This window comes from Sciurus carolinensis, chromosome 3, assembly GCF_902686445.1.
Source record: "Sciurus carolinensis chromosome 3, mSciCar1.2, whole genome shotgun sequence".
Lineage (NCBI taxonomy): Eukaryota > Metazoa > Chordata > Mammalia > Rodentia > Sciuridae > Sciurus > Sciurus carolinensis.
The window spans coordinates 86519568-86547338 of NC_062215.1; the positions used below are offsets into that span (position 1 = coordinate 86519568).

At 42.5% G+C, this 27771-nt stretch overlaps 1 protein-coding gene across 7 annotated transcripts in view; it reads left to right on the forward strand.

The window, feature by feature from the left end:
• Mgat5 (alpha-1,6-mannosylglycoprotein 6-beta-N-acetylglucosaminyltransferase) overlaps window positions 1-27771 on the forward strand; it is a 321612-nt gene that overhangs the window by 73997 nt on the left and 219844 nt on the right. Inside the window, exon 1 of one of the 7 annotated variants that reach the window (XM_047544033.1) lies at window positions 13052-13135. The exons of the other annotated variants lie outside the window; for them this stretch is intronic. The gene's annotated coding sequence lies outside the window, so the exon portion shown is untranslated. Of the gene's footprint in view, window positions 1-13051; window positions 13136-27771 lie in introns of those variants that run through there. 7 annotated transcript variants of the gene reach the window in all.

A 27771-nucleotide genomic window follows, 5' to 3' on the forward strand; every position in this document is an offset into this window, starting at 1 on the left:
ATGCTTATATTCTATGTAGCCTGTTTCTCTGCTGAGTTCCTGATTCCATGGGAGAAGGATAGAATGGCATTGGGGAACAGTAGCAGTCTAACACAAACTCATTTGGGCCTTATCAACGGAAGTAGAAGCTATTGGTAACTGGAAGTATAAGGTTCCTAGAGCCCTGAGTAGCCAAAAAGGACAATCACAGCCCATATTCTTAGGGTTCTTCATATTGAAGAATGAAATAAATTTCCTAAGTTCTGTCCTTTTCTCCTGACTCCCTGGCCCATCACTGGCCCCAGCTGCCTTCAGTGAACTTGACGATTCACACGTACTGTGGAATGTGCACACTTGCTCTCAAGTTCTGCCCAGCTCTGCAGATTGCCAGCATTCTGACCCAGCATTTTTCAGAACTACCAAGCAACTGACAGCCATACCCAGAAAGTTGGCTGGATGACACCTTTTGCTCTGGAGCCCCGCTGGATCTGAAGCTTGGCTGTCTTGGACCATCTGGACCCCATCCAAGGTGGCTGAGTTAATAAGATCTTTGGGGCATTTCAGTACAAAGCAACTTGTCAACTTGGAGTTCCCTTGGTGTTAGTGAAGCACACTCAACCCACGCTTGCCATGTTCCTTTTTACTGTGGCTTTCAGGCCTGCCTACTGGTCAAAATTACTTGGAAAACAGGCAGGTTAAATTTGTGGGTTCCTGTGATCCACCATAGTAGACCAACTAAAGCAGGTAGTCAGAGGGGTGCCAGGAATGGGGTAGCATTAGGGTTAAAAGATGGGCCAGGTTTGGGAACCACTGCTTGTAGAACTTCCTCGTAACTTAAAACTTGGCCACCTCATCATGGTTTGTCTTCCATTCCGGGGTTTATATGACAGCTTATCTTGTAAATGTTAGGTATTGGGCTTTTTTCTGACACTCAGCAAGTATTAGAGACACAAATTTATTTTCTGAGTGAATGGCATTTGTGTGCAGCTCCACAGCTCCTTTGAAACATTTTCTTGTGGCATATTAAGTTGTCTTAAAACATTTTGGTTAACAGAAGGTAAAAATTAGCACACTAGGAAATGTTACATGTGTACCATTTCAGAAAAATTAAATACTTTCATATCTTCCAAAACGGGTGATAGATTTAAAAGTAAACATGAAACTCCATTGTGGAGTTCTTATGCTAAGCTGCTATTTCTTGGGGAGATCCATTCTGTATAATTTGATTAAATCTTTGGAGTATTATCTTCCCTTCCTTTCTTGATTGCTCATCTTCACCTTTGCCTCTTCCACCCCTTGTAAGAGGCCCAGTGTGTTTCCTGTGGACTGATATGACTCAGAAGCATGCATAGCCCAGGAGATAAGATCTCCTGGGATTGGACTGGAGCCTTGGAGGGAGTCTGTTCAGAGTAGTAAAAGCTTTGCGACTGCTTTGGTAACTGGAAGCTGCTCTCCTTTTTGTGCCACCCTCAGACTGTTGGTAAGTTTTCCGGTGGGGACTGGTGTTTCAGGGCTGGCTATAACTACACTTTGCTTACTTGCTAATTTTTTTTTTTTCTAAAAACAGTAGATTATACCTTATTCTGCCATTGGTTATGGGGATGGAGCATTAAATCCCTGTTCAGAGAAGTAATGATTTTTGCCCTGTTTATCATCTCTAATGTCAATGTTAGGCAACTTTTCCCAAGTGATCGTTCAAATACTCCGTTTGTGGTTTTATTCCTCCACTTGGTAATTTTCTTTTTAGGGTTTGCCCCAAATCCTTTGCATTTTCTTCTCTTATTATTTGAGACTTGAATTTGGGTGAGGTTCTCCCAAAATCCTTTGCTTGGGAAATGCGTCTGCCCACTGGCTAGTATCCACTGTTGCTCTTTAGTTCTGCTGGCACTGTGAGGGAAGCAGGTATCCATTGGTTACCAACTGGGTGCTCTGTGTGTGGAGCTGGTGCAGATGGTCTAAATGAAGTGCTGCTGCCTGAGAGGAGCTTCAGTGGTTCACAAAAAAACCAGCCATGAACAACGGGAGTCCTGAAACCATTAATTAGAAGTACATTTTGAGGACTCATTTTTCTTTCTCAGGCCCACTTTTTTGATTAATGACTTACAAAACTTATTATTTGCAAAGTACTATTTGGGCTCTGATGACTGTTTCAGATGATGCTCTCCCTTTCCCCATAAAGACTGAGAAAGTCAATGTTGGGAAAGTATTCCAGAAGTATGTGGCTGACTGACCTTGATAAGGACAATGTAATAGTCGTGCTTGAGGGACTTAACCAGTTCTTCTGCCAAGGGAAAGTGGCCTTCAACCCAGATGTTTCTGACAGAGCTGTCTAGAGCTCTCCTGACTTTTCCCTTCCTTTATGTGTTCTAATAGACATTTCTCTTGTCTCTGCTGTCACGCTGTTCACAGGGACACAGCTATTCTTCCTGGATAATGGCAGTCATTGCCAGTAAGTCGCCTACTGGTCTCGTCGTCTTCTTTTCTCTATTCAGCCTCCAAGTAACCTCCACTCACCAAATGTGATCAGATAAACCCTATGTGGGGCACGGTTAGTGTCTTTCGACATGAACTCACTTAGCATTAGCTTTTCTCTGTTTATTTATTCAAGGACTTATTGAGCCGTACTGTGCTGTAGGCCCTGTTGTAATCACCAAGGATGTACCGAATGAAACTGATGAGTTCTCTGCCTTCATAGAGCTTCTATTCTGTTAAACAAAATGAGCAGAATAGATTCAGACAATTGTTAGGCTGTGAAGGAAGTGAGGGCTCTTACGTTCCATGAGGTGATGGCTGACGGGCTGGTCTCCGGCACATGTGTTGTGACTTGGGAAGGAGGACACAGCGATGGAAAGGACTTGCCAGGCACAGGAGGAAGCATGGGGTGAGGCAAGTGTGGGATATGATGAGCTTGGTGAGAAAGCTGAAGGTCAGATCATGACAGCTCTACTTGGCTAATGTCAGAAGCTGTGACTGTCCCTGCATTGTGCTGGGGAATTGCTGGAATACAGAGGAAGGCCTAGTCAGGCTGTGTAAATGTCCTCACATTTCTGTCATTGATGGTGTTCTGAGTTTCCCTACTGGTATGTGAACATCAGGGCTCCAAGTACCAGGCTGTAAATCATATTTTCTCCCTAGAAATGACATGTTCTGTCATCTTCAGTGCCTGAGTAGATTAATCCCACAGGGCCAAGACCTCTATCTTCCAGGACAGAAGTTGTATGCAGGATTATCTTGAGTGGCGGTGGTGGGGTGGAAGGAAGGTCCCTCCACTGTCTCTCCCTGTGTTACTATTGCTGAGTGCCCCTTCTTAATCCTTGCTGGTGCGATGAGAGGAAAATTGAGTGAGGCATCCCTGGAGCAAATCATTGGTTCTCCTTATGCCCGGGACTCTGACCCTCTTTCTCTCTCTCTTTCCTTCTTCGTCCCCATTTAGGGCTGTGCCTAGAGTTTTCTATCATCTCCTCTGCTATTGTAAATCATTACCAGGGTTCATAAAGACTTAAAGGTCTGTAGCATAATAAAATGCAAACTTGTGAACTTTAAGTTATGGCAGTGCCTGGATTCTCGAAAAGGCACCCCCTACCTTTTTTTTTTTTTTGTACTGGGGATTGAACCCTGGGGCACTTTGGCACTAAACTTTACCCAAGTTCTTTTTATTTTTTGAGTCAGGGTCTCCCTAAGTTGCTTAGGGCCTTGCTAAGTTGCCCAGGCTAACCTCAAACTTGAAATCCTCCTGCCTCAGTCTCCCAAGTCAGTGGGATTATAGGCGTGCACCACTGTTCCTGCCTAAAAGGCACTTTTGATTTTGAACACATACACACAAAAATGGGTTCACATTTCCGTGTTGGAGAGCTTATGATCATGTGTTGATGCACCTGGCTACCTCTGTTAAGGGCCCTTCATGTGCTTGATCTTGCTCCTAGGGCTGTTTGCTAAAAATGGAAAATATGTGGTCTTTGGGATCTATGGGTTTCTTCGTAAGTCTAGTTGAGACAAATTGGCCTGTGAGCCAGTATATACAATCATGTGTTAAAATGATAATGTGAAAGTAGATTCATGGGTCAGTGGGAACACACAAAAAAACTGTCTTCTGAGAGCACAAAAAGGGGTTGTCTGCTTTCCTGGAGCTGGTGGGGTCAGGGGTAGAATATTGTAATCCTCTCTTATACTTTGGCTATAATAAGCAGATTATTTTTCTTTTTCCCTTCTGTTTGAAAAGCCTCCTTCTTTCTACGTTTTTTTACACTGGGGAACCAGCAGATGAAAAAACAAGCTGAAATGCTATGGTGGACTGGGATAGGGGTGAGCAGTCAGGTGCCCCCTTGGCAGTGACAGAGGCCCCTCCGAAATCAGCATCTTCTGTGGTGTGGGGTCACCCTGCAACAGCTCCAGACAGGAGGGAACAGGTTTTATGATTTGTCTTCAGAGCCTTTTCTCCTTTTGCCTTCAGGGTGACCTGTGCTTGTCAGCTACCCCAGGCAGGTGTTATTGTCAAGTGAGGTAACAGTTGCACAATGCTAATGAGAATGCAGAATAGTGGCTTAGGTGGCCTTGGTGGCCGCCAGGCACCAGCATCTTTATCAGCCTTGACATGCTGCTGAGAAGGCCATACTCTCCATACTAAGTGCAGCTTTAAAAAAATATTTTCTTTTCCTTTTTATGAGAACCATGATTACATGTCCCTCCCCAGGCTGCTGATAAGCTCTCAGGCTTGGAAGGCTCCGTGCTGTTGTGCAGCTGGCTCTCTGTAGCGTATGCTGCCAGTGTTTGGCATGGTCACTAACTTATTTTCCTTTCTGTGATTTCTTATTTAATAGTCAGCTAATAACTAATGAATACATGAAACACATGTCATAGCATAGTTAGAATTATTACTGAATGCCCTTGAAACCACCCACCACAAGATCGAGCTTACCAGTAGTTCACCAGGAGCTCCTCTCCTTTCCCACCTCCTGGCTTTGCCTCCTACGCCAGTTACTACGATCCAAAAATTTACGTTCAGCAGCAAAAGAAAGATTTTTACCTGCTGCTGGCTGCTGTGGTCTGGGTACTTGTGTCCAGGTTCAGGTGTTGAGAATGAATCCCTAAGGTGACAGTATTAAGAGGCAGGGCTTGGAGGGGTGATTAAGCCATGAGGGCGGATCCCTCAGGAATGGGATTCGTGCCCTTAGAAAAGCAGCCTAGTGCTTCTCTGCCACCACGTAAGACACGACTGGAGAAGGTGCCACTGCTGAAGCAGAGAGCAGCTCTCGGTATGTGCCAGATCTGCTAATGCCTTGATATTGGCCTTTGCAGCCTCCAGAACTGGGAGTGATAAATTTCCAGGGCTTTAAAAATTACCAGTCTAAGTCATTTTATCACAGGAACCTGGACAAAGTTGGACACTGGCCCAGGGCCCAGGCAGGGAATGCTGCAGTAGGAGTCAGGCTCGCACTGCTCACCTCTAGGCCCTTCCCCTCACATCCCTGCAACTGTGTGTGTGTGTGTGTGTGTGTGTGTGTGTGTGTGTGTTGGGGATCAAACCAAGAGCCTTCTACATACTAGGAAAGTACTCTACCACTGAATTATACTCCAAGCCCTTTTTACTCTTTTGAGACAGTCTCCCTAATTTGCTGAAGCTTGCCTTCAACTTGTGATCCTCTTGCCTCAGCCTCCCAAGTAGCTGGGATTGCATGTATGCACCCATACCCCTAGCTAAGACAAATGCATTTTTAAAAAACCCATAAAATGGGTATTCCAAAACCCTAGAGCTACCCAGAGATTTATGAGGCATCATAAGAGGTTGAGGTGGACTCTTGTTCTGAAAGAGAACAGGAGCCAATCTGGACTCCATATGCAGGTCTTTGTGACTTGTGGTCCTGGACAAGTCCCACCACCTCTACAGAGACACATTATGACTCTCAAGGGTCCAAGACTGAGTTTAGTAGACCCCTTTCTTCCATTAAAAAATATCAAAAATCTCACAACTGCATCTGGAGTAGATCATAATTCTTTTTTTTTTTTTTCCGTCTGGACTTTGAAAGAAATGAAAGCATTCTTGTGGACCCCTATGTTTTGTGGGCCAGTAGTCATGTGCAGAAGTCTGTCTTGAACCACTCTGAACATCTGTTTCTTCATCTCAAAATTGCAATAGCAGTTGCTTTGTGGGTTATGTTGTGGGGACTTTATCTGATGGACGGAAAACTCTTGAGTGTACTTGCTCCCTGGCTCCCCTGGGCTTTTCATACCTAAACTAAGAGGAACCGTTCTGTTTAGCAGCGAGCCTTTGCATAGACATTTATAAAAGGATCGGATTTGTCCTTTTACTGCATAACTTTTCTTAATTAATCATGCTGTTTACGTGGAAGTTCTTTCCCTCCCAATCTTCACTCTCATTCATGCCAGCACTCATTTTACGCATCCTGTGATTCCCACCATCTGTTGGGCTTCACAGCCTCCCACCCTCTGGGAGGATCAAGTAGTCACGTACTCATCTTTTCAGGAGGATGAATGGAGACGCAGTGGGCCTCACTATTGTGGGGAGAATTTCTTCATCTCACTACTAGAAATCCTAATTTCTACCTGAGGGCCCTTGTTCTCTACTGTGTTCCCTGCTTCCTGGGCCAGTGAGATTATGTTTTCAGGAAGTTGGATTATGAGACTCAGAAGAAAATGGATGGTTAGCACAAGGTGTGATACCCTGGGGTTAAGGGAGGTCTTTGCAAGGCAGAACTGTGATGGAACAGATAAAGGGTATAAGGGAAGGCAAGGGAGCCAGCCACTCATGGGGAGGGGAGACTTAGGACCTCAAAAAGCGAAGAAGTAAGAATGAAGTGTAGGACCCCAGCGGGCCAGGCTCAGAGCCTTTCCTTTGGGAACCAGGAAAACACTGACCCTTCAGACTAGAGACTGACTGGAACAAGATGACTGGAGGCTGGTTTTGGATTGTGAAACCACTCAGTCAACTTGCATACAGGCATGTTTATTGAGCTCCTGGTATGTGGCCGGTACCTGGGGCACTGTTATAAGAGCCCTGTCTTTAGTGTATATTCTGCTGAGAGGAAATCACATGCTGCAATAGCAGAAAATTAAGACTCTCTTAGGTATTCCTAAGTGTTCTAAAAAGTTGAAGATGGGAAGGAGGAAAGATTATGGCACTGGATGATGACTTAAACATTGGAGGTGAGGCTTGGGGTGGGGTGGTGCTGTCATGCATAGAGCTGGAGGAAGAACATTCATAGCAGATGGGGTGGTGAATGCAAAGGCCCTGAGGCAGAAACAGGCCTCTGCATCTTCCAGGAGAGGGCAGAGGCCAGTGTGTGTGCATGTTAGTAAGGGAGTGAAAAGGTGGGTAGTGACCAGACCCTATGGGTCATTGTCCAATTTGGTCCTGAATGGACTTGCATTTGGGAGTGATATCTAATTTACACATTAGAAAGATGGCGGATGGTCCTGTGGAGGGTTAAGACTGGTTGGGGGCAAGGATGAACAAGACAGAAAGGTAGAACAGGAACCTCTCACCATAATCTAGATGGGATATGAGGGTAGCTTGGATTGGAGTTGAAGAAGTAGAGATGGTGAAAACAGATTTGGGATTCATTTGGGGGCAGAGCTGATAGATACCAATATACCAGATAGGAGGGGTGGGAGGGATGGAGAGAATGTGCACACGAGGGCTAAGGTTTTGTGGGAGCAGCTTGGTGGATAGAAGGGCCATTTGTGTGTGTTGATATTAAACAGCTAGCTGTGTTTTGAGCCTTGAAATTGGGAATCTATACTAAACATTCAAGTAGAGCTAGTGAATAGGCATTTGGATGTGGACCCCTCAGGAGGGGTCAGACATGACACAGGAATTTGAGAACCTTGGCAAATAGGTGGTGTTTGAGGTCATGGGGCAGGTTGCACTCTCTAAGGGAGAGAATACAGGTAGAGTAGATAGCCCAGGACAGAGCCCAGGGTGTTATAACCTGGTGAGCTCTGTGTTAGAAGTCAGCCCAAGAATTGCTGCAGTGTCCTGAGACAGATCAGTGAAAAAGAGCAGTTCTATAAATAGAAATCCTTACAGGGGTGAAGGAAAGCCAGTGTAGCATGCCCAGAGAAAGAACAGTGATTAATAGGTGCTTAAAAATGTATGTTCTTCCCCTGGAATGCTAGAAAAGCTACCTGAAGGGAATATTCTTAATTGAGTATGGTCCCTAAATTCTTCCATTGTCTTGTATTTGTGCTTGGGATTATTGGCTTTGTGAGCAAAGCTCTTTGACCTTTGTGGATGGAGGGTACTCATTATTATTAAGAGAAATTCTCTGAAAAGAATGTCAGTACCTTTTTGTTCTTTGGCTCTGATTTATGAATTACTCTACAGTCTTTACAAGAATCTTGTGAATGGTGAGGATAAAGGGAGAAAGTTGATTTTTGAAGCCTCCAATGGCCACTTCCTGCAGAAGAATCTTAGTCTCCTGTCATGTCAGGCATTCCAGTTGGGGAAGAGGGACCCCTTTATTTTAAAATATTTTAAAATTTTATTTGCTTTTTTTTTTAATTTTTTTAGATATACATGATAGCAGAGTGTATTGTGACATATTGCACATATGGAGTATAACCTCCCATTCTTGTGGTTGTACTGATGTGAGTTACACTGGTTGTGTATTCATATATGAACATAGGAAAGTATCCGATTCATTATACTATCTTTCTTATTTCCACCCCATCCTTTCCCTTCATTCCCCTATGACTAATCTGATGAACTTCTATTCTCTCCTCCCCCACCTTATTGTGTGTTATCTACATATAAGAGAGAACATTTGGCCTTTGTTTTTTTGGGGACTGGTTTATTTCCTTAGCTTGATAGTCTACAGTTCCATCCATTTACTGGCAAATACCATAATTTCATTCTTCTTTATGGCTGAGCAATATTCCATTGTGTACATAGACCACATTTTCTCTAACCACTCATCTGTTGCAGGGCACCTAGGTTGGTTCCATAGCTTTGCTATTATGAATTCAGCTACTTTAAACATTGATGTGACTGTGTCATAGTATTCTGATTTTAAGTCCTTAGGGTATATGCTGAAGAGTGATATAACTGGGTCAGTTGGTGGTTCCATTCTAAGTTTTCTGAGGCATCTCCATACTGCTTTCCAGAGTGGTTGAATCAATTTGCAGTGAGGGGCCCCTTTAGATTCAGAAGATCCCCAGGATGTTGATGTGAATAGCAGAAATGAACTAGCTCCATCCTTTCATTAGGTTTTCGCTTCATCTAAATCACACACTTGGGAGATAGGGCATGTATTAGTTTCCTATAGCTGCCGTAACAAATGATCACACTTGGTGGCTTAAAACACAAATGTATTGTCAAATAATTCTGTAGGTTAGAAATGTGAAATGGTTCTGTATTATGTTGAATAATGTTCTCCAGAGATACCAGGGTCCAACCCCTACAACCTGTCAATGTTACCTTACATGGATCTTTGCAGGTGTGATTAAGTTAATCATCTTAAAATGGGGAGATTATTTTAGATTATCAACATAGGCCCCAAATGCCACCACAAATCTCTTTCTAATGGAAAGATAGATGAAGATGACAGAGACAAAAGAGAAGGCAAGTGACTATGGATATAGGAATTGAAGAGATGTGACCATTAGCCATAGAATATAGGCTGCCACCAGCAGTTGGATGAGACCAGGCGTGAATTGTCCCTTAGATCCTTGGGAGGGAGCATGACCCTGAATACCTTGATTTCCCCCTAGTGATACTGACTTTTTAGACTCGCAGACTCTGAAACTGTGAGAGAGTATTGCTGTTGTTTTCAGCCACTACATTGATGGCAATTAGTTACAGGAGCTTCACGGAATGAATCCAGAGTCTCACTGGACCCATCAAGTGCTAGCAGGACTGCGTTCGTTCCTGGAGGCTTTCGGGAAGAATCCATTCCCTCGTTTCCTCAGCTTCAGTATTATTTGCCCATGTTCCCTAACTCGTTGACCCCTTCCCTTAGCAAGCTGGTCTTACCCAGCCCTTTTTAAAATATTAACTCTTCTGCTCCCCTCTTTTATATTTAAGGACCTTAGAATTACAGGGGACCCACCTGGACAATCCAAAATAACTTTTAAGGTCAGCTTATTAGTTACCTTAACTCCACCTGCAACCTTTTTCCTCTTTGCTCTGTGAGGTAACATAGTCATATTTTGGGATTATAATAGGGACATCTTTAGGAGGCCCTTATTTGGCCTGCCACAAAAGGCAATTTTTTAAAAGTAATAAGGACTGGGGGTGTAGATCTGTGGTAGAATGCTTGCCTAGCATGTGCCAGGTCTTGGGTTCTGTCCCTAGAACTTTAAAAAAAAAATTACCAGATGATAAATAGGGTTTTCTCTCTGGGAAGCCTAACTCATCAATGCATATGTGCTTTCCTCCCCCAGTGACCTGAGCCAGCCAGACTCTCGTGTTTAAGTCCTCAGACTGGACTTTCTCAAGATATGTGGCCAGCCGTATGATGATAAGCAAAGGTTCCTTCCCAGAGATACCACTCATTTTATTTTTCTCCCCTTGGTACTGGAGATTAAATCCAGGAGTACTCTACCATAGAACTACACCCCTAGCCCTTTCTATTTATCTTTTGAAACAGGGTCAAATCAAGTTACCCAGGCTGGCCTAGAGCTTGGGATCCCCCTGCCTCAGACTTGCAAGTAGCAGGAATGACAGATATGAGCCATTTGCTTCTGCTGCATTCTGGGGAGATTTTAAGAGCCTTGCTAGGAGTCCCAGCCTTGCACAGCCTGGCCTTCCTGGGAGGCTTGTGCACAGCTGTTACTGAGCTCAGACCACAAGCTGCAGAGCCGTGTAGGTGGGCTGGAGGCCATGTTGTGGTCCTATGCTGAACTTCAGGAGGTCTGTGCCTATGGGCTTTGGCCAAGTGACTTTCCAGAGCTCAGATAGGTCATAAGGAGAGGGGGTAGCATTTATTCTGTTTCCTTACTGGTTTCTGTGTTGTAGTTCAATAAAATTTGTGAATCTCAGCCGGCCGGTGGGCACACCTTATCCGAAGGTAAAAAGATCTTATGTTCTTTTTCTAAAAGATTCCACGTTTGCCACGCTGTCCTAACCCTATCAGTTTTGTCACTGTCATCCCATGATTCTTCCGTAGGGAAGAAAGCTGAGGGGGTCTCAAGGACACAGCAAGACAGCTCTTTGTACCAGAGCTTTCTAACTCTTGGCAGATTATATTTTTTTTGACAGTTCAGTGTTTTCCAAACATTAGACACTTTTCTTTTATAACAAATCCATGTTGCCACCTGTACTTAATATACCTGTCTTCAAGTTTATTACAAATCCATTTATTTTAATTTTGTTTCATTGTAATTAACAGTATATACTAGGCTTGACACCTGCTGAGAAGCCAGCATTGGTACTTGAGAAGTAGAGTCTTTGATGTTCATTGGCCAGGCTTCTTTTAGCTTCAACCAGTAAGAGAGTGGCTGGTTAGCTATTTAGGAATATTTTAAGTATGCTATCTGAAAACCAGGGATAGAATATGTTTTTTTCCTAGCCTGCAAAAGGGAACAGATCTTATATACTCTAGTATTTGCAATATAAATAACAGATAAATACACCAAAAACCTTTGTTTTATGTGTGTTGGTGGGGTGGGGTGCTGAGGATCAAAACCAGGACCTCATACTAGGTAAACACTCTGCCCCTGAGCTATACCTCCAGCCCCCCAAATCTTAGTTGTTATCCTATTAAAAAGATAAGAACTTGCATTACCTTTATATGAAATATCTAAGGAAATATGCTTGAAACAGGCCTTCGCCAGAGCCTAGGCAAGTCATGAAACTCAGTATCTAAGGAAAGCAAAAATTTAACAAATACAACCCTACCCTATATATATTTATGTGGTCTTCCTTGGCTAGACTCTTGAAAAGTTGGCTTTTAAAAAATCTTTATACAACTGGGTGCAGTGGTGCATACCTGTAATCCCAGTGACTGGATGCTAGGGCAGGAGGATTGCAAGTTCAAACCCAGTCTCAATAACTTAGTGTGGTCCTAAGCAACTCAGCAAGACCCTGTCTCTAATAAAATATAAACTAGGACTGGGGATGTGGCTCAGTGGTTAAGTGCCCCTGGGTTCAATCCCTAGTATTAAAAAAAAAAAAAAAAATTATACACTACCATATTCTTTAGTTTTAGTAAAACCTTATCTTTTAGCTTCTGGGGAAGATTTAAAAATAAATGCCAAAAAGGACAAAAGGGATCAATATAGGAAGGTCTCAGTGTTGTGCTCAGCATTAGTTTTTCCAAGTGACCTGACAGCAGGGCTGACTGGGGCCCTCTGCTTCATCCACATGAAGGAAGTACCTGAAAAGACACAGACCTGTCCTGCTATCCTGAGTTACCAGCAGTCACTTGGTTTCCTCGGTCTCTCAGTTTTTTTGTGTATTGGGTTGGGTGGGGAAGACAGAGGGACTGTGTATGGGGATTGAATTATTTGTATAGCAACATAAAACACCTTAAAATGATGAACTTGATTTCTGAGCCACTTTTTTCCCAGCCTTGGGAGAATATGAAATCAGAGCTCTCTGGAAATTTGGAGCATCTCCAACTTCCTCAAAAATTAAGGACCTAATTTTACCTAAACAGTACTGGAAAGACTTGGGTCTCCCCCATGCTTCTTGCCTGTATTCTATTGTGTTTTCTTGCTTCTCCAGAAATTCTCCTTTCATTATTCAATTCCAGTCAAACAGTTATTTTCCAGACAGAGGGAAAGTGTCCATAAGACCTTGAGACTTGCAAGTGTCCTGAGGTAGCAGTAACTGAGCCAGCTTGGACGCTGAGCTCCACTGGACATGCAATACTCATTTGCTGAAGTTGATGCCTGTGTGAAAATATTAGTCTCTTCTTCTCTTTGACCTCGATATACTTCTTGAAGAGCCTTGTCTGGACAGGCCTTTTGGGTAACATTTGCATTTTATTTGCAGGGGGTCCATGCTGCTGACTTGGGTAAAAGCATCACTCTACATATACCCTCTCCTAATTCCCTACAGGTGGCTAGATAACAGAGTGGAAACAAACTGGATCATTGGCCTGAACTTGCCAGTCCATAAATAGGTGGCTCTGGTGGTGGAGTTCCATTTTGTCTAATCAGATGTTGGGCAAACTAGGGAAACATTAAACACATCCAGGTGAGTAAGACCTAGGAGCACCTCCCTCTAGCCCCCTACAGCCTTGCATTCTAGGATGAAAAGGGTTGATTCCAGTTCTTATATCCCATCTGGGCCTTCAACCTACTCCTGGCCAGCATCCACTTGTGATTCTTATCTGCACTATGAAGGTCAAGGATGGGAAAGGAATGAGGAGTGTGATTTTAGAATCTTCTAGAATTAGAGCTGAGGAAACCCTGGGCCAACATTTTGTCCACTTCTTTTGTTTAAATGAATGAGACAAGGCACAAAGGGACAAAGAATTTGTGTCAAGTCACTAGGTAACCAGTTACCTTTTCATGAGCAACAACTATCCCCAAGAACCTAGATCTATCTAGTAAAATGTTTCCCTATCACCATACTTCTGACACCCATAAATGTGGGTTCCCCACACCAACTGCTTGTCCCCTCCAAAACTGACGTTGAAATTTAATTGCCATTGTAACAGTGTTGAGAGGTGTTGGCATCCCTAAAAGGTGATTAGGTCAGGGAGGCTACACCCTCCTGAATGGATTAATGTGGGTATTGTTCTCCTAGGAATGAGTTGTTCTTGAGGGACTGGATTAGTTACTGTGAGAGCAGTTGTTCAAAACTGAGGTTGCCCCTAGTGTTTTGCCCCTCTACATGGGCCTCCTTGATCTTCTGCTTTTTTGTCACATCATGATGCAGGAGTAGGCTCTGGCCCCATGCAGCCACCCATTCTTGGACTTCCAGCCTCTAGAACTGAGACAAACTTCTTTATTTTCTAAATTGTCCAGTCTTGGGTATTCATTTATCATGTTATCAGAGTCCTAGGCCAGGGTTTAACTCGGGTGTCCCAACAAATTAGGTCTGGCCACCGAACCCCAAAAACGAATGGAAAAAGTGATGATGAAAAGCAGGACAGGATCTTTAATCAATAAACCATGTTGAGAAGATGAGTGAGATCAACCATCTCAGCTGCCTTCAGGACACTGAGAGGAACTTTAGGTTTAAAGAGGAAGAACTGGGGCAGGCGGCAAGAGGCATGCATAAGTAGTCTTGGTCAAACTGTGGTTGGGTTGGTCATTATCTCAGTCTGGGTCTGTGCAGTACCCCCAGAGAAGTTCTTGTCCCTTGAGGTGTGATCTCTATTTGCTGCTCAGGATGTTTATCAGACCTGGAAGGTGGCGGTTCAGTTCCTCTGAGGTGATTGCTCCTGCTCAGGGGGACAATCTCATCATGGAGTGATTTGTCTACGAGGCTTCAATGTCCCTGGAAGGTGTAGAACAATGACTGAAGACTTCTAGGCACCATGCCAAGGATCTGGAACAAAACATTGTAAAAACTGGCAGTTGAATGTCCCTGCAAATCTTGCAAGTATCTTAGTTTTTCTTATCTTCGTGTCCTCAGTCTTGAAGGGGCAAGATAGGTTAGGTAAATTCAGGGCTCATCAACCCTGGCTTACACTCCTTGAGTGATTAACACGCTTACATGAAGAGCCAAAGCTTAAGGTAATAAAGGAGACAGACACAAAATGAAGGTAGAGATGCCAAGCTTTACCCTGTTTTTAGTTACCCATTGGGCATCTTTAGGCCCAAGTGAAGAGTTATTGCTCTCAGCAAAAGCAGTTCTAATTCTCTGTTGTGATCACAACAGAAAATGGACTAAGACACTAACCATTTCTCCCACTGCCCAGATACCACAGGGATACAATTCAATTCTGGTATTAGCTACCTGGAATTAGTACAGACACCACAAGGGCTCAGTCAGAAGACTGTGCCCATTTCAGACACCAGTCACACATCTGATCTTGTCACATGACTTCAGATTCACTATAAATTGGGGGTTTCTACAAACCTCGCCTGAGGTTTAGTAATTTGCTGTAATGGTTCATAAAACTCAGGGCAGCATTTACTTGCAATTTACCAGTTTATTTTGAAGATACTGCAAATACCTAGGGGATGAAGAGGTACTTAAGTTGAGGTCTGAAAGGATTCTAAGGGAACTTCTGTCCCTGTGGATTACGGTATGTCACCCACCCAGCACATGGGTATGCTCACTAACTCCAAAGTTCCTTGAAGTCTCTTAAATAGGATTTTTATGAAGGTGCATATGTCACCAAGATTGATTAAATCTTTGACTGCTGATGATGAAGTCTATCTCCAGCCCCTTTTCCCTCCCCAGAGATTGGGGGATAAGACTGAAAGTTCCAACCTTCTAATCATGCATTGGTCTTTCTGGCCATTAGCCCCCTGGGAGGCTATCTAGGGACCTTGGCTACTGGTCATCTCATTAACATATAAAAGATATTCTTACTTCTCTGGAGATTGTAAGGGTCTTAGAGGGTCTTTGTGTTAGGAACTAGGAATTAAAATATTGTAACAAAAGTTGTTGCTTTTCATTTAGGAAATTACTAGGATTTTAAGAGAGGTGCCAAGGGGTAAGGATAGGGTGGACTGAATATCTATTTCTTATACCAATATTTTGATGATCATTGTGATTTCAACCAGTTCTCTTGATTTTATTTTTAACTTTTTCCTTTTTATTATTATTATTATTATTATTTTGCTTAACAATGACCTATATTTTCAGGCCCTCCCTTGCTACTTTTTTTCCCTTCCTTCCTTCCTTCCTTCCTTCCTTCCTGAGAGAAGACCTAAGTAGCTGAGGCTGGCCTCAAACTTGTATTCCTCCTGCCCCAGTCTCCTGAGTCTCTCAGATTACAGGTGTACCGCCCCACCCAGCTTATTTTTAACTTTTTATTGAAGTATTACACATGTAGAAAAGTACATCTTAACATGTGTACAGCTCCCTGAATTTCTATAAAGCGCACACACCCACCAAGCCACCCAGATAAGCAAAAGGTTCATTGCTAGCCCTTCAGAACCACCCTCATGGTTTCCCTTCCAGCCCTCATCCTTACAACCCACCCGAATCCTAACTTTCAACAATACAGTTCCTGTTGTCTGTCTTTATACTCCCTTTAAATGAACTTGTACAGTGGGGACGATTCTGCATTTGGAATCTTTTTTTTTTTTTTTTTTTTTTTTTTTGTGGTGCTGGAAATTGAACCCAGGGCCTTGTGCTTGACAGGCAAGCACTCTACAAACTGAGCTTTATCCCCAACCCTGCATTTGGCATCTTTTGCTTGATATTATGCTTATGAACTTCATCCATATTGTTGCTTATAGTTGTCAATCTTTCTCATTGCTGTATAGGGTTCCATTGTGTGCATATACCGTAACTTATGACCACTTCTTTCATTGGTGGACATCTAGGTAGGTTTTTTTTTTTTTTATTATTGTGAACAGTGCACCTGAAAACATCCCATATGTGTGAACATGGGTGCATACTACAGTTGAATGGTGAACATAGGTGCACATACTTAGAAGTAGAATTTTGGAAGCCTGGGGACACATGTTTAGCACCTACTGCCAGTTTTCCGAGGTGCTTGTACCAGTTTATTCTTTCACCAGCAGTGTAGAAATTCTCCCCACATTTGGTGTTTCTTGTCTTTTTCCCCTTAGCTGCTTGTGGGTGTGTAGTGATATTATGTTGTAGTTTTCATGCTCCTCAATATGGTCCATTCTGAAAGCCTTGGTTATGTGCTTTGCTTTGTGCTTATAATGGTCTCTGTAATCTGCACTGTTTTTAGATGTTGACCTTAGAAAGGTGTTATTATTTTCAGTTTTCAAAAAGGCTGATGGGAGAAGTTGGTGAAGTTGTACTGAATCATATTCTGTTCTCACCATATGTTCAGTTTGTTGCAATGAGATCAGCAGAAATAAGAACAAGGTCCAAACCAGGACAATTAGGTTGAGTGAATTTAGTCTGTAAGTATTAAAACTGAACTTTGGTAGTTCTATACCAGGCAGGTGAAAGATGGTAAGTCTGAAGCCTGTTTGAGATGTGGTTTGTGAGACCAAACTCGATTTTCAGGTTCTAAATGGGAATTCCCATGTTGCAATCCAGTGCAGGTCCAAGATAGAGGGATTGCATCAAAGAAGGAAGGTGAGGTAGTCTAACACCACTTAACAACTGAAAGCACCACCATTGAGTTTCGTCCTGAACATGGCGTCTAAGTCTTTTTGTTAGTTGAGGAAATTTAGTTATCTAAAGAATTTTCTGTGAAAATCCTGAGAGAAAATTAAATCTTAACTATGAAATAAATAGTGCTGGCATAGGAAACTTGCAAAAGAGACACAGGTCTCCTTATGTAAGTGGGAAATGTGATTCATTCTCTTGCTATGTTCCTGAGACAGTTCACACTTGACATAGGAAGGTGATTAATGAAGACAGATTTGGTATCATTTATTATGCTGTCACTTTTGCCATTTTTTGCTCTGCATCTAGGGGTGATCCTTGTGGTTTTTCAGATACTCAGTCCATGAAGGAGGTGGGAATGGGTAAGTGAGATCTGTAGTTGGAAGAAGATGTGACCACTGCTATACTTGACCGGAGGGCCATATAAATAGACTAGAGCTCTGCTCTGTACATGAGAGGAGTCTCACTTAGCATAGTGATCTTTCTGCCAGAAAATAAAGCCATGATGCATTTGTCAGAACACTGTCTTCAGTAGGATAATGTAATGGATGCTGTTCTCTAGGACCCCAGGGGCTTGTTTCTCATTGGCTACCTCTGTGGGTTGTGTCGGAGGTTTTCTCTGTCCTTTCTAAGCAGAGTAAAACCTGGGAGATTGGAAGCACCCTTGGGGCCCCCTGTTGGCCATACCCTGCAAAGTGTTGAGTAGAAGTTAGTTGAATGAATGCATGCGTTTTTTAATATGACTTTCAGACCTTGATGCTATTGCTGTTTCTACAGATGTGACATCTGTATTGAGCAGAAGGGGTTGACTGTGGTCTGAAGGGCCATTTGTGTGTTTAACAGGCATATTTTTGTAGCTGAAAGGAAGGAAAGAAATCTGTTTTGAGCACTTACAGGTGCTAGGATGTGCCAAACCTGTGGACTCCCATATTGTCTCATTCAGTCTCATTTAATCCTCTACTACACACACACACACACACACACACACACACACACACACACACACGAGGCTCCCAGAGCTTAATTTGCTATAGTAGAGATACCTCCGGAAGTAGGTGTGGGTAGCAGGAAACTGAAATGGAAGCCACCCTGGAGAAGAAATGTGTCATGCTAAGATGCTGCCCCTGCCACCCATGGACAGGGACCCTCAGCGAAAACATTTGTTAAAATCTTTCACTGAAGAAATAGGATTGAAATTGGGTGTTTACTAAAATACTGAGACTGTAAACATGGCTGGAGACCTGGACTTTTCATTTTGGAACGCAAGCCCTGGGGCTCACCTTCTGCAGATTTTTGACTTTGATAGTGGGAATCAGACTGGGGCTTTTATCTGTCCTCCTTGGAGGGAGCAGGGCCTTTTACATCCACCTGACTGAGTTCCCTGAGGACTGAAGACATGTTTTTTGTCCTGAATGTTAAGCACAGTACTAAGCATTTTTGTTGGCTGAAGGGGGAAGACTAGGGAAAGTTGAAGGGGGAAAAATGGATTATTACGTTCAGTGATGTTTTTCTGCCTTGCCCTTTGCCCGGGGATTTCACATCATTGCCTAATTGATGAGATTCCTTGAGAGCTGGTTTGCAGGACAGATGATGTGCATGCAGGGTGATAATGAATGCTGACCCACTTGTTGGTGGTCAGGAGGTACATGGGGTAGCAGATTCTTGGTCCTGCTCGGCTGCTTTTTTTCCTCCTGGAGGATTGAGTCACAGTGCTATAGATGAGGGTAATGATGAAGCCATACTGACCTAAGGTAAATGACTTGCAAAATCCAGAATTACTGGGTTCCAGTTCCTCAGAACAGACCACGAAGCAGCTCATAACTTGTTACACCACCATGTTTAAGAACTGGTGATCTCAGGGTGGTACAGGGCAAAGGCTTGCTGTCTTGGCCTTCTAGGACTTCCACTGTCATAAATGAGACTTTATCTAGTCATCTCATCATTTCACCATTGCCATGTGATGTGCTGTCCCAACATTTAGTGACTTTAAATAGTTAGGTTTAGTGGTGTCTTTGAGGCTACAGGTCAGTTGGGTGGTTCTTCGGATGTTAACTGCTTTTACTCATGTGACTGGGTGGGTGGGTAGATGGACAATTCACTGGTCCTAGCTGGGCTTTCTCACCTGTATGAGGGCTTGACTGGCTAAACCTGGCCTAACCTGGCTTTAGCTGGGCCCCTTGCCACACAGGTAGCCACGCTTGTGGCCAACTGCCACAGGCTATTTGTGTGTTTGCAAGAGGATAAAGAAACATGCGACAGCTTTTGAGACCAGGTTGGTAACTGCCATACTGTGATTTGTGTAGCATCTTACCAGCCGAAGCAAGTGCAAGGCCAGTCCTAACTCTTCCTGGTGGGAGTTACTGTAGTCTCAATGTGAGGAGTGTGAATACTTGGAGACTCTTAATAGGGACCATCAATGAAAGCCAGTACCTCACACCCATTCTTCTCACTGCTGATCATCATGTAGTCGCTTAAGCAATTCCTCATTCTCTCTTCCCATTCTTTAGTAGTGAAAAGCTCCTAAAAGACTAATGTGCTGTTTACTGTCTAGAATCCAAGGAAGCCACCAGGATAAGTAACATGCCAGCTCTGCCTTGCAGAAATGTATAAAGCAAGGGCCAGAGGAGGTGGATTTGTAGGTGGCCAATAATAAGAGACTTTGAGTAAGACTGGGAAAGTTTGTGTGGAAAGTGGGCTGTGAACTGGGAGGAAGGAGTGACCCAAGTCTGCTGGTGGAGCAGCTTGGCAGAGAGGCGCTTGGTCACACAGGAGCTAGAAGCAGGAGGTGTTCTGAAAAGAGGGCAACAAAAAAAGCACCTGCAGCAGGTGCAGAGGTATCCCAGAGGGCAAAAGGGCCTGGGCAGCTCCATCTGGAATGCATAGTTTACTTGTAGCAGAGGAGGTGACCCAGAGTCTACTTGGGCAGGGTGGGAAAGCCTGTGGGGACGGAGGTGTTGCAAAGGGCTCAGACATTGTTGATTGCTAAAAGGAAGTCCTTAGCAGACTTTTCTTTCTTTTTTTCCTCTTTGCCTTGCTAGGGAATTATCCACTTTAAGGAACAAACAGGGTGACTGTTAAACCCTAAGCCCTCCTCTCATCAGAATGAGGAAGACACCAGAGTATAGTTCTTTGAATGCCATCCTGAGGCACTCCAGGGCAACACAACAAAGTCTCGAGGCTGCCATGGAATATTTTAAACATTTGAGGAAAACATAAGGACATCTGTCAGACACCACTTAACCACTATGAAGTTGTTTGGGCCTCACTTCTTAGTAAATGGAGCTTTTATTCACTATTGCTTTTGGCCTAAGGGCCCCATGAAAAAAATTACCGAATGACTACCAGCTTGGTAAAGTGGGAATATTTTGAGTTCGGCAGCTTCCAGTGAAGTTGTTCTGAATTCCGGGTTGGAATCCTGCCTCTGCCCCTGATTAGTGGTGTGCCCTTGAGCATGTAAGTCGCTTTCTTGACTTGTTTTCCCCCTCATGAAAGGGAGATGGTACCACTTCCTAACTTCCCTCCTGCACCTTACAGAGAAGAGTAACAGTCCAAATGGGTAAAGGGTTTTCAATAGAGCAGGGCACCACACACATACTAATAAATGATAGTTGCATTATTATTAATTGAGTAACACCACAGTATTTGGGCTGGTGCAAGGTATCTTTTCGTGGAGGCAACAGAAACATAACAGAGGTCACCTATTACTAAGTAGTCCATGAGCCTCTGAATGGTAAGTAGGACTTTATAGTCTGTGAACTCGTCTGTGAATATTCTTTATTATATGAAATTACACCCCAAAGCAGACAGTGTCATGCAGCTTGATGCTCTTCTGTAGAATCCTAGTTCTTCCCTTCTTGTTTCAGGAAACTAATTTCCCATTGCAGCTCTGGTTTCAAGAGGATGTGCTCAGGCACATTCATTCATATTCTGTCCCTTTCCTGTGTATCCCCTCCCCACCCAGTGAAATGACCTGTCTGTAGCATAAATGGTGCAGATAAAAGGAACACAAGATCAGCTGCTTGTCTTCAGCACTAATGGAAAGCAGCAGGGAAGCTTGTTAATGGGAAGAAGGGTGTGGTTCCTACAAGTACTAGTGAGTCCTCCTTACCCACCAGCAAGGCGTCAGTTTGTAATTATGAGCTGACTCGAGATGGCTTAGGCAGCTCATTGTCCAATCTCCAGCTGGTCTCCTCTTTTTTCTTATGAGGGCCTCGGCTTACGCTGGGTTAGATTCTCTGCTTGCCTTTGAATGCACATGTGTGTGCACATGTGTGTGCATGCTGCTAGCTTGTTTTGCGTTCTGGAGCAGGTGTCTGCCCACTTCTTTCTCTGTCCTCCCCCTCTTTTAGTCTAGTTTGCTCCCCTTTTGTCTTGGGAACTTTTTTCTTTTTTCATCCCCACAAGTGTCACTTGCTTCTGTCTCTGAATTGTTGCTAGGAGTTGGCTGTGGCCTCATTGCTCATTCTGATCATGTTCCTTTGGATTCTGCCAAATCTCTTTTGCATTTGTTTTTTACCTCAGCCCTCTGTGCTGTTGGCAGGTCAGTGAGCCCTTTCCAAGCTGATTTTTTTTCCCATTTGCTTTTTAATTAGTTCTCCTCTTCTGCTTCTCCATCCTACCTTGTCCTGCAGTTCTTCTGTGGATAACCACCTCATAAGTTCCACAATTTTGGGCATGATTTTAAGAAAATGTGGGTCACAGCAATGCCAGTTATGGCTATCATTCTTCACAGGACTATGGCTCTGTCTTGAAATTTTCGAGTTTGTTCTTTTGTCATCTTGCTCTTTAATAAGGTATGTGTCGTGTATGCAGGCATTTCATGATCTACAACAAGTTTTTTGGAGCAGAGATTTGGTATCTTCTATGGGGTGTTTGTTAGAAAGGATTCTTATTTTAAAAATCAAATATTCTCAGTATTAATCTGTGTCTTTCAAGTAAGACTTCTTCAAAACCTGAAGGTGGCTGGCTTCCTAGGTGAGATTCAGGTACAGTCTGTAAAACCCCTGAAGTGTTTAGCTTTGGTGCCTCTGGCCTCCAAATACTAGGATTCCCCTTCCTGGGTTATTAGAAAATCTAAAGAGATTTGAAATTATAATGAGTGATCCAAAAGAAAAGAATAGAGACTGGAGGAGCACAGACACCTGTTTCTAATGACCACAAAGTCCTTATTTATTGGGCATCTGGAGGTACACAAGTTTGAGTCTCCCTTGACTATGACACTTACAAAAGCAATAGTGGTAATAAAGGAACTTGGGATTTTTTTTTTTTTTTTTTTTTTTTTTTTTTTTTGCAGTGCTGGGGATCAAACCCAGGGCCTTGTGCTTGTAAGGCAAGCACTCTACCGACTGAGCTATCTCCCCAGCCCGCTGGGATTTTGTTTTTGAATTTCCCCTCTGGTGCTTATTCTTAACTCTTAGGGTTGTCTACAGCTCAATTGTTACATAATGAGTGAATTAAAGAGAATGATCATTGCTTAGGAATTCTACCAATGGCCAATGGCAACCTGTTCTCTGAGAGACATATCCTGGCCATGGCTCCTCTGTGTTTTAGATTATGTTCTATGATTTATATGATAAATTTGAATTCAGAATGACCTAGATACATATCTGTATATTGCCCTGCAATTTGGTTTTGTGCTTTTATACATTTGCCTGCAAATGTATAGATCAGAAAAACATTCTTTGCTGACAGTGGTATTAAGGACTGGGGATGGGGAAATACTATAATGCCAGCAGATGCTGCAACCATAAAAGATGTAGGAAATTCAAACAATTAAGGTGCTGGTTCCATCTTGAAGAAAATAAGCCTGGACCAGGGAGATGAATATGTAAAAGGGGAATTTTGTCTCAGTGGACTTTATCTTGTGGCAGCATAAGAGAACAGGCCAAAAAAATGGGTAGGTCTTTGTTCCTCTGGTGGGTTGTCACGGACATCAGGGTACATGGACAGATGGACAACCCTATGCAATAAAGACATTTGTAGAGCTTTACTAGACTTCTGATCTTCCCAGAGAGCTGTCCTGATTCTTCAAACTGTGAATGGGTAGCATCTTTTGTTTTAAAGCAAGAAGTTTTAGTCATTTGTGTCATCACCAACCTGCTGGTGATGCCTGGGCGTTGACTGTGACGTGGTGCTCCACTGCTCTTCCCATCAAGTGGGATACTCTTGCTGCGACATTGTCTTTGTGAACTCACATGGAAAGCACATTATCTTTAAACTTAATGCTTCTCCTCCTACATTGCCTGGTCAAGGCAGGATCACTAATTCCTACAGCTGAATTAACTCTATTTGAATATTTAGGAAGTGGTTTTCTGGCTCTTTTAGTGTAAGATTTTTAAGAATTTTGCAGAAGAGAGAAGCAATAGCCCTATTGCTTATGTACTTTGTTTTTATAAGTGTGGAACAAAACTATCCAAGCAACCAGAGTGTTAGCAACCATTAACCTATTTATTGCTCTTTCTTTCTTTCTTTCTTTTCTTCCTTTCTTTCTTTCTTTCTTTCTTTTAAACTATAAACTTTCTACATTCTGACTTGCTTTTTCACAGTGTTTTGCTTTAGAGTTAAACTTGGGATCAAATCCTACAATCAATTAGCTGGGTGAGTTTTGGAAGTGCAGTTAGTTCCTTCTCTGACCCTCATGTGTGAGGTGAGAAGCAAATTTTTCAAAATGTTAGAATGAAATTAGAAACAGATTGAGCATTCTTAATCCAAAATCTGAAATACACCGAAATCCAGAACTTTTTGAATTCTGACATGACACCCCAAGTGGAAAATTCCATGCCTAATAACCTCATATAATGGGTTGTAGTCAGAATTCAGGTACAGTAAAAGTATTGTGCAGAATGATCTTCAGACAAGATGTGCAGGTCCATATGAAGCATAAGTGAATTTTGTGTTCAGACTGGAGATTCATCCCTAAAATGTCTCATTATATGTAAATATTCCAAAATCTGTAAAAGTCCAGCATCTGAAACTGTGGTCCCAAACATTTCAAATATGAGTTTGGAGGGTCTGGGTTCTTTATTTGATATTTAGCTCCTAGCATGTAACAGGTACAGTTTCTGGAAACCATCTTGTTGTCACTATGTTTGAAATATGCTACAAATAAAAAGTCATGACCTACCTTCATGGGGCTTCGGATCCTTCTTCATAGGACTCAACTTGCCAGCAGTGTTAAGTGGGTCACAGATTCACATGCAGCCTGTGTGGCAAATTGGAGAGTCAAGTCCTGATACTGTATTCCTCACATGACCCCCTCATAAGAAAGGGGTCAAGATTACCAGACAGTCTCATTTATCAGGGGGGAACAAACTCAGGCTTTTATTTGAAATTTCCCTGTTTTTCAAATGTCAGTAACTGGTTAAAAAAATGAAAACAAAAATTTCTTGACATTTGCTTTCTGGTCTAGCATCAAATAAATTAGACTGTGTCTTTATGAACAAATATAACTTTGATGTCCTGCCCTCTCTGACCTGCCAATGGTTGTGCAAAACATGGTCCTATCCACCCTCCCACCAGCAGTACATGTGCACAGTGTATATCCCAGGGCCTTGCCTCTGCTGTCCTTGTGAAGTGAGGAATTTACTCTGGGATAGCTGCTTGTTTATGAAACAAACCAGTGTAAAAGATCCACACTGGATAAACTCCCAGTCTAATGTCTTTACTGCTCTCTTCGAACCCACTTCCACTTGAAGTCAAAGATGAAAACCTAAAGTGGTAAGTTTTAGAGACTGCATTTATAAACATTCTCTGTAGGGTTTAGCATTTACAAGCCCTGGAATACTGAGCTACAAATTACTGCCCCAAACAAACAGAAAATAGTACATCTCAAAAGGCATATTGGCACCCATCTCCTGGTTAGTGTGGCTTTTTTATATGTTGCATTCTGTGAAAGCAGAACTTGACATAAAACATAGCTACCTATCTTTGAATTGTTGTGTTGTACAGTTCCTGGGGGTAAACTCTGCAGGAGAGGCATCTTGGAGGAGTAGGTCTCCATTTACTCTTGCTGGAATTTTCCTTAGCATCTTAAATGACTTTCCATGGTCCTGGTTCTTGGCCCTTGTATTCTTCAGTTCCTAGGTCTTTGGAGCAGCTGTGGCTGGTGCTAACAGGGTTATTTTGCCTGTGGCTGTGGATATAATAGGTGGAAATGAGACACACTTCCTTTACCTAGACTAGGGCCCAATAAAAGCTTTTTGCTCACCTGCCAGGAGTTTGATTGACAAAAGACAGCCTGATTTAAAGGCTTGAGACAGGGAAAAATTGGATCCAGAAAATACTAGGTTCATGATGGTAACTTCCAAGGGAAAATATATTAGCACAAAATGAGAAGGATTCATGCAGAGGGATATTCCTTCTCATGGAAGGGGAAAAACTGTGCTGTTCTTGGATGCTTCAGGGCATAGTTATCAGAAGGTCACAGCATTGTGGGGATCAGTCACAGCAGTGTCACCTGTTGTTAACATAATGTATGTTAGTGATGGGGGTGTGTGTGCATATTTGGAAGAGCAAGGGTGAAGTTCAAGGGGGGGGGCTCCTCTGAAGGGGAAGGTGATAATTCACAGGGAAGCAGAAAAGGATTTTATTCTTGCAGGCGTATAAACACTGAGGATCAACCTTTGGCAAATAACAGAATTAAAAAAAACACCGATGAGAATTGATTTCACTTTCAATACCACGTTGCCTAAAGTCCTCTTGCCATGGGATATTACACAAGTTTCTTACATATCTGGCAGTTCCCACCAAGTTTGACCATAGCTCACATACCATTTACTGATTTCTAGCCTGTCAACTCCATCCCTTTTGTCTGCTCTGTGAGGGTGGATCTGGGCCCCTTGAATGTTTTTCCTCTGCAGCTGGCCCACTGTTAAGCTCTGTCAGTAGGGGGCACTAGAGAGACGTTGCACAGGAAAGAATTTTGCTTCCTGGTTCCAGTGCGGTTCAAGGCCTCAGTCGGTTCTAACAGAATGTATGTCTTGTCCATGGCCCTGTTTTTATGGTGTCTGATGGCCAGCAGCTACCCCGGTACCATTTTGTGCAGTCTTGTAGCAGAGTGCCTCCAGGGACTTATGTCCCTGTGAACACAAATGCTGGCACCACAGTGGCTACCACAGTGGCTTCTGCCCTTCAGTGAATAGTAGCTACGGTCTCTTGAACAAAGTTAGGATCTCCACCCTGGGTGGGCGGATTTTTCTTGCTTGCTCTTCTCAGTCTTAGGGATAGTGGCTGCTCCTGATAGCTGGTTTGTGTGTATGCTTTAGAGTACCTTGTATTACTTTTTATTAGTCAATATCTTATTAGTGTGATCCTGGGTTGCAGCTAAGAATTATTTATATTTTGATTTCCCTATTCAAATTACTATGTGATTTTTTTCTCCTCATTGGACCCTGACTGATAAGACATCCCTTTTTTAAAAAGTTAATATCAGGAATAATTGAGGGAGACTGAAACAGCACCCCCCAAAAAATATTACCTAGGGTCTAGTGTACCCTTCTTGATATTCTGTGTCTTTTATCTTCTATGACCTCTTTTACAATTTGGCACTAACTGAAGAGGGATATTAATGGAAGTGATTCCTGTTCATAGAAATACAAATGAACTTCTATATCCTGTGGAGGTTCTTTTGGTCCCTACCAATAAAAGTTTTGTATCTGAACAAATGTTTTCTGTATTCCTGATTGCCTACCTATATGTATGTGTTCTTTGGAATCATTCTCTTTTAGAACTGGTGTAGTATCTTTCTTGTTGTTTTTATTAATAAGTTAAATACCATCTTTAATGTGTGTTCATTTTATATTTATAAAAGTCTCATTGTTTTATCTTTTAAAATAAATATGCGAGAATATATATTTAGGAGTTCAGGGGATATGCCACCTACATTTGAAAAACCACAGAGATAGACAAATGACTTAAATACATTTTAATACTTTATAACTGAACAAATGTAGAGAAGTAGTCTTTTTATTTTCTCAGGAACAGAAGATATTACAAATATGTTTTGAAATATTGTACCCACAGAATGGAAGCAAATATTTATAAGTCATACAGCTGATAAAAGATTCTGATTTAGAATATGTAAATAATTCTTACAATTCAGTAACAAAAGACAGCTCGGTTGGCAAAGCATCTTTTTAGGCATTTCCTGCAAAAGAACTCAAATAGCAAATTGATACATGAGAAAATGTTCACCATCAATGGTGAGCAGCAAAGTGCAAATCAAAACCACAGGAAAATACACTTTTTACCTAGTAGAATGGCCGTACTCCAAGAGACAGATAACGAGTGTTGACAGGGATGTGAGAAATTGGAACCTTCCTTCACTGATGGGGGTAAGTGCAAAATGGTGTAATCACTGTGAAAAACATTTTAGCAATTGCTCAGAATGTTAAACAGAGTTGCCTTATGGCTCAGTAATTCCACTCCTCAGTATATACCTCTGAAGAATAAAAACATACATACATACACACAAAAAGTTGTATGTGAATGTTGATTGCAACTTTATTCTTAGTACTCATCAATTAATGAATTGAGCCACAAAATGTGATATACCCATAGCATGGATTATCATGTGGCCATAAGCAAAATGAAGTCCTGATGTTTGCTACAACATG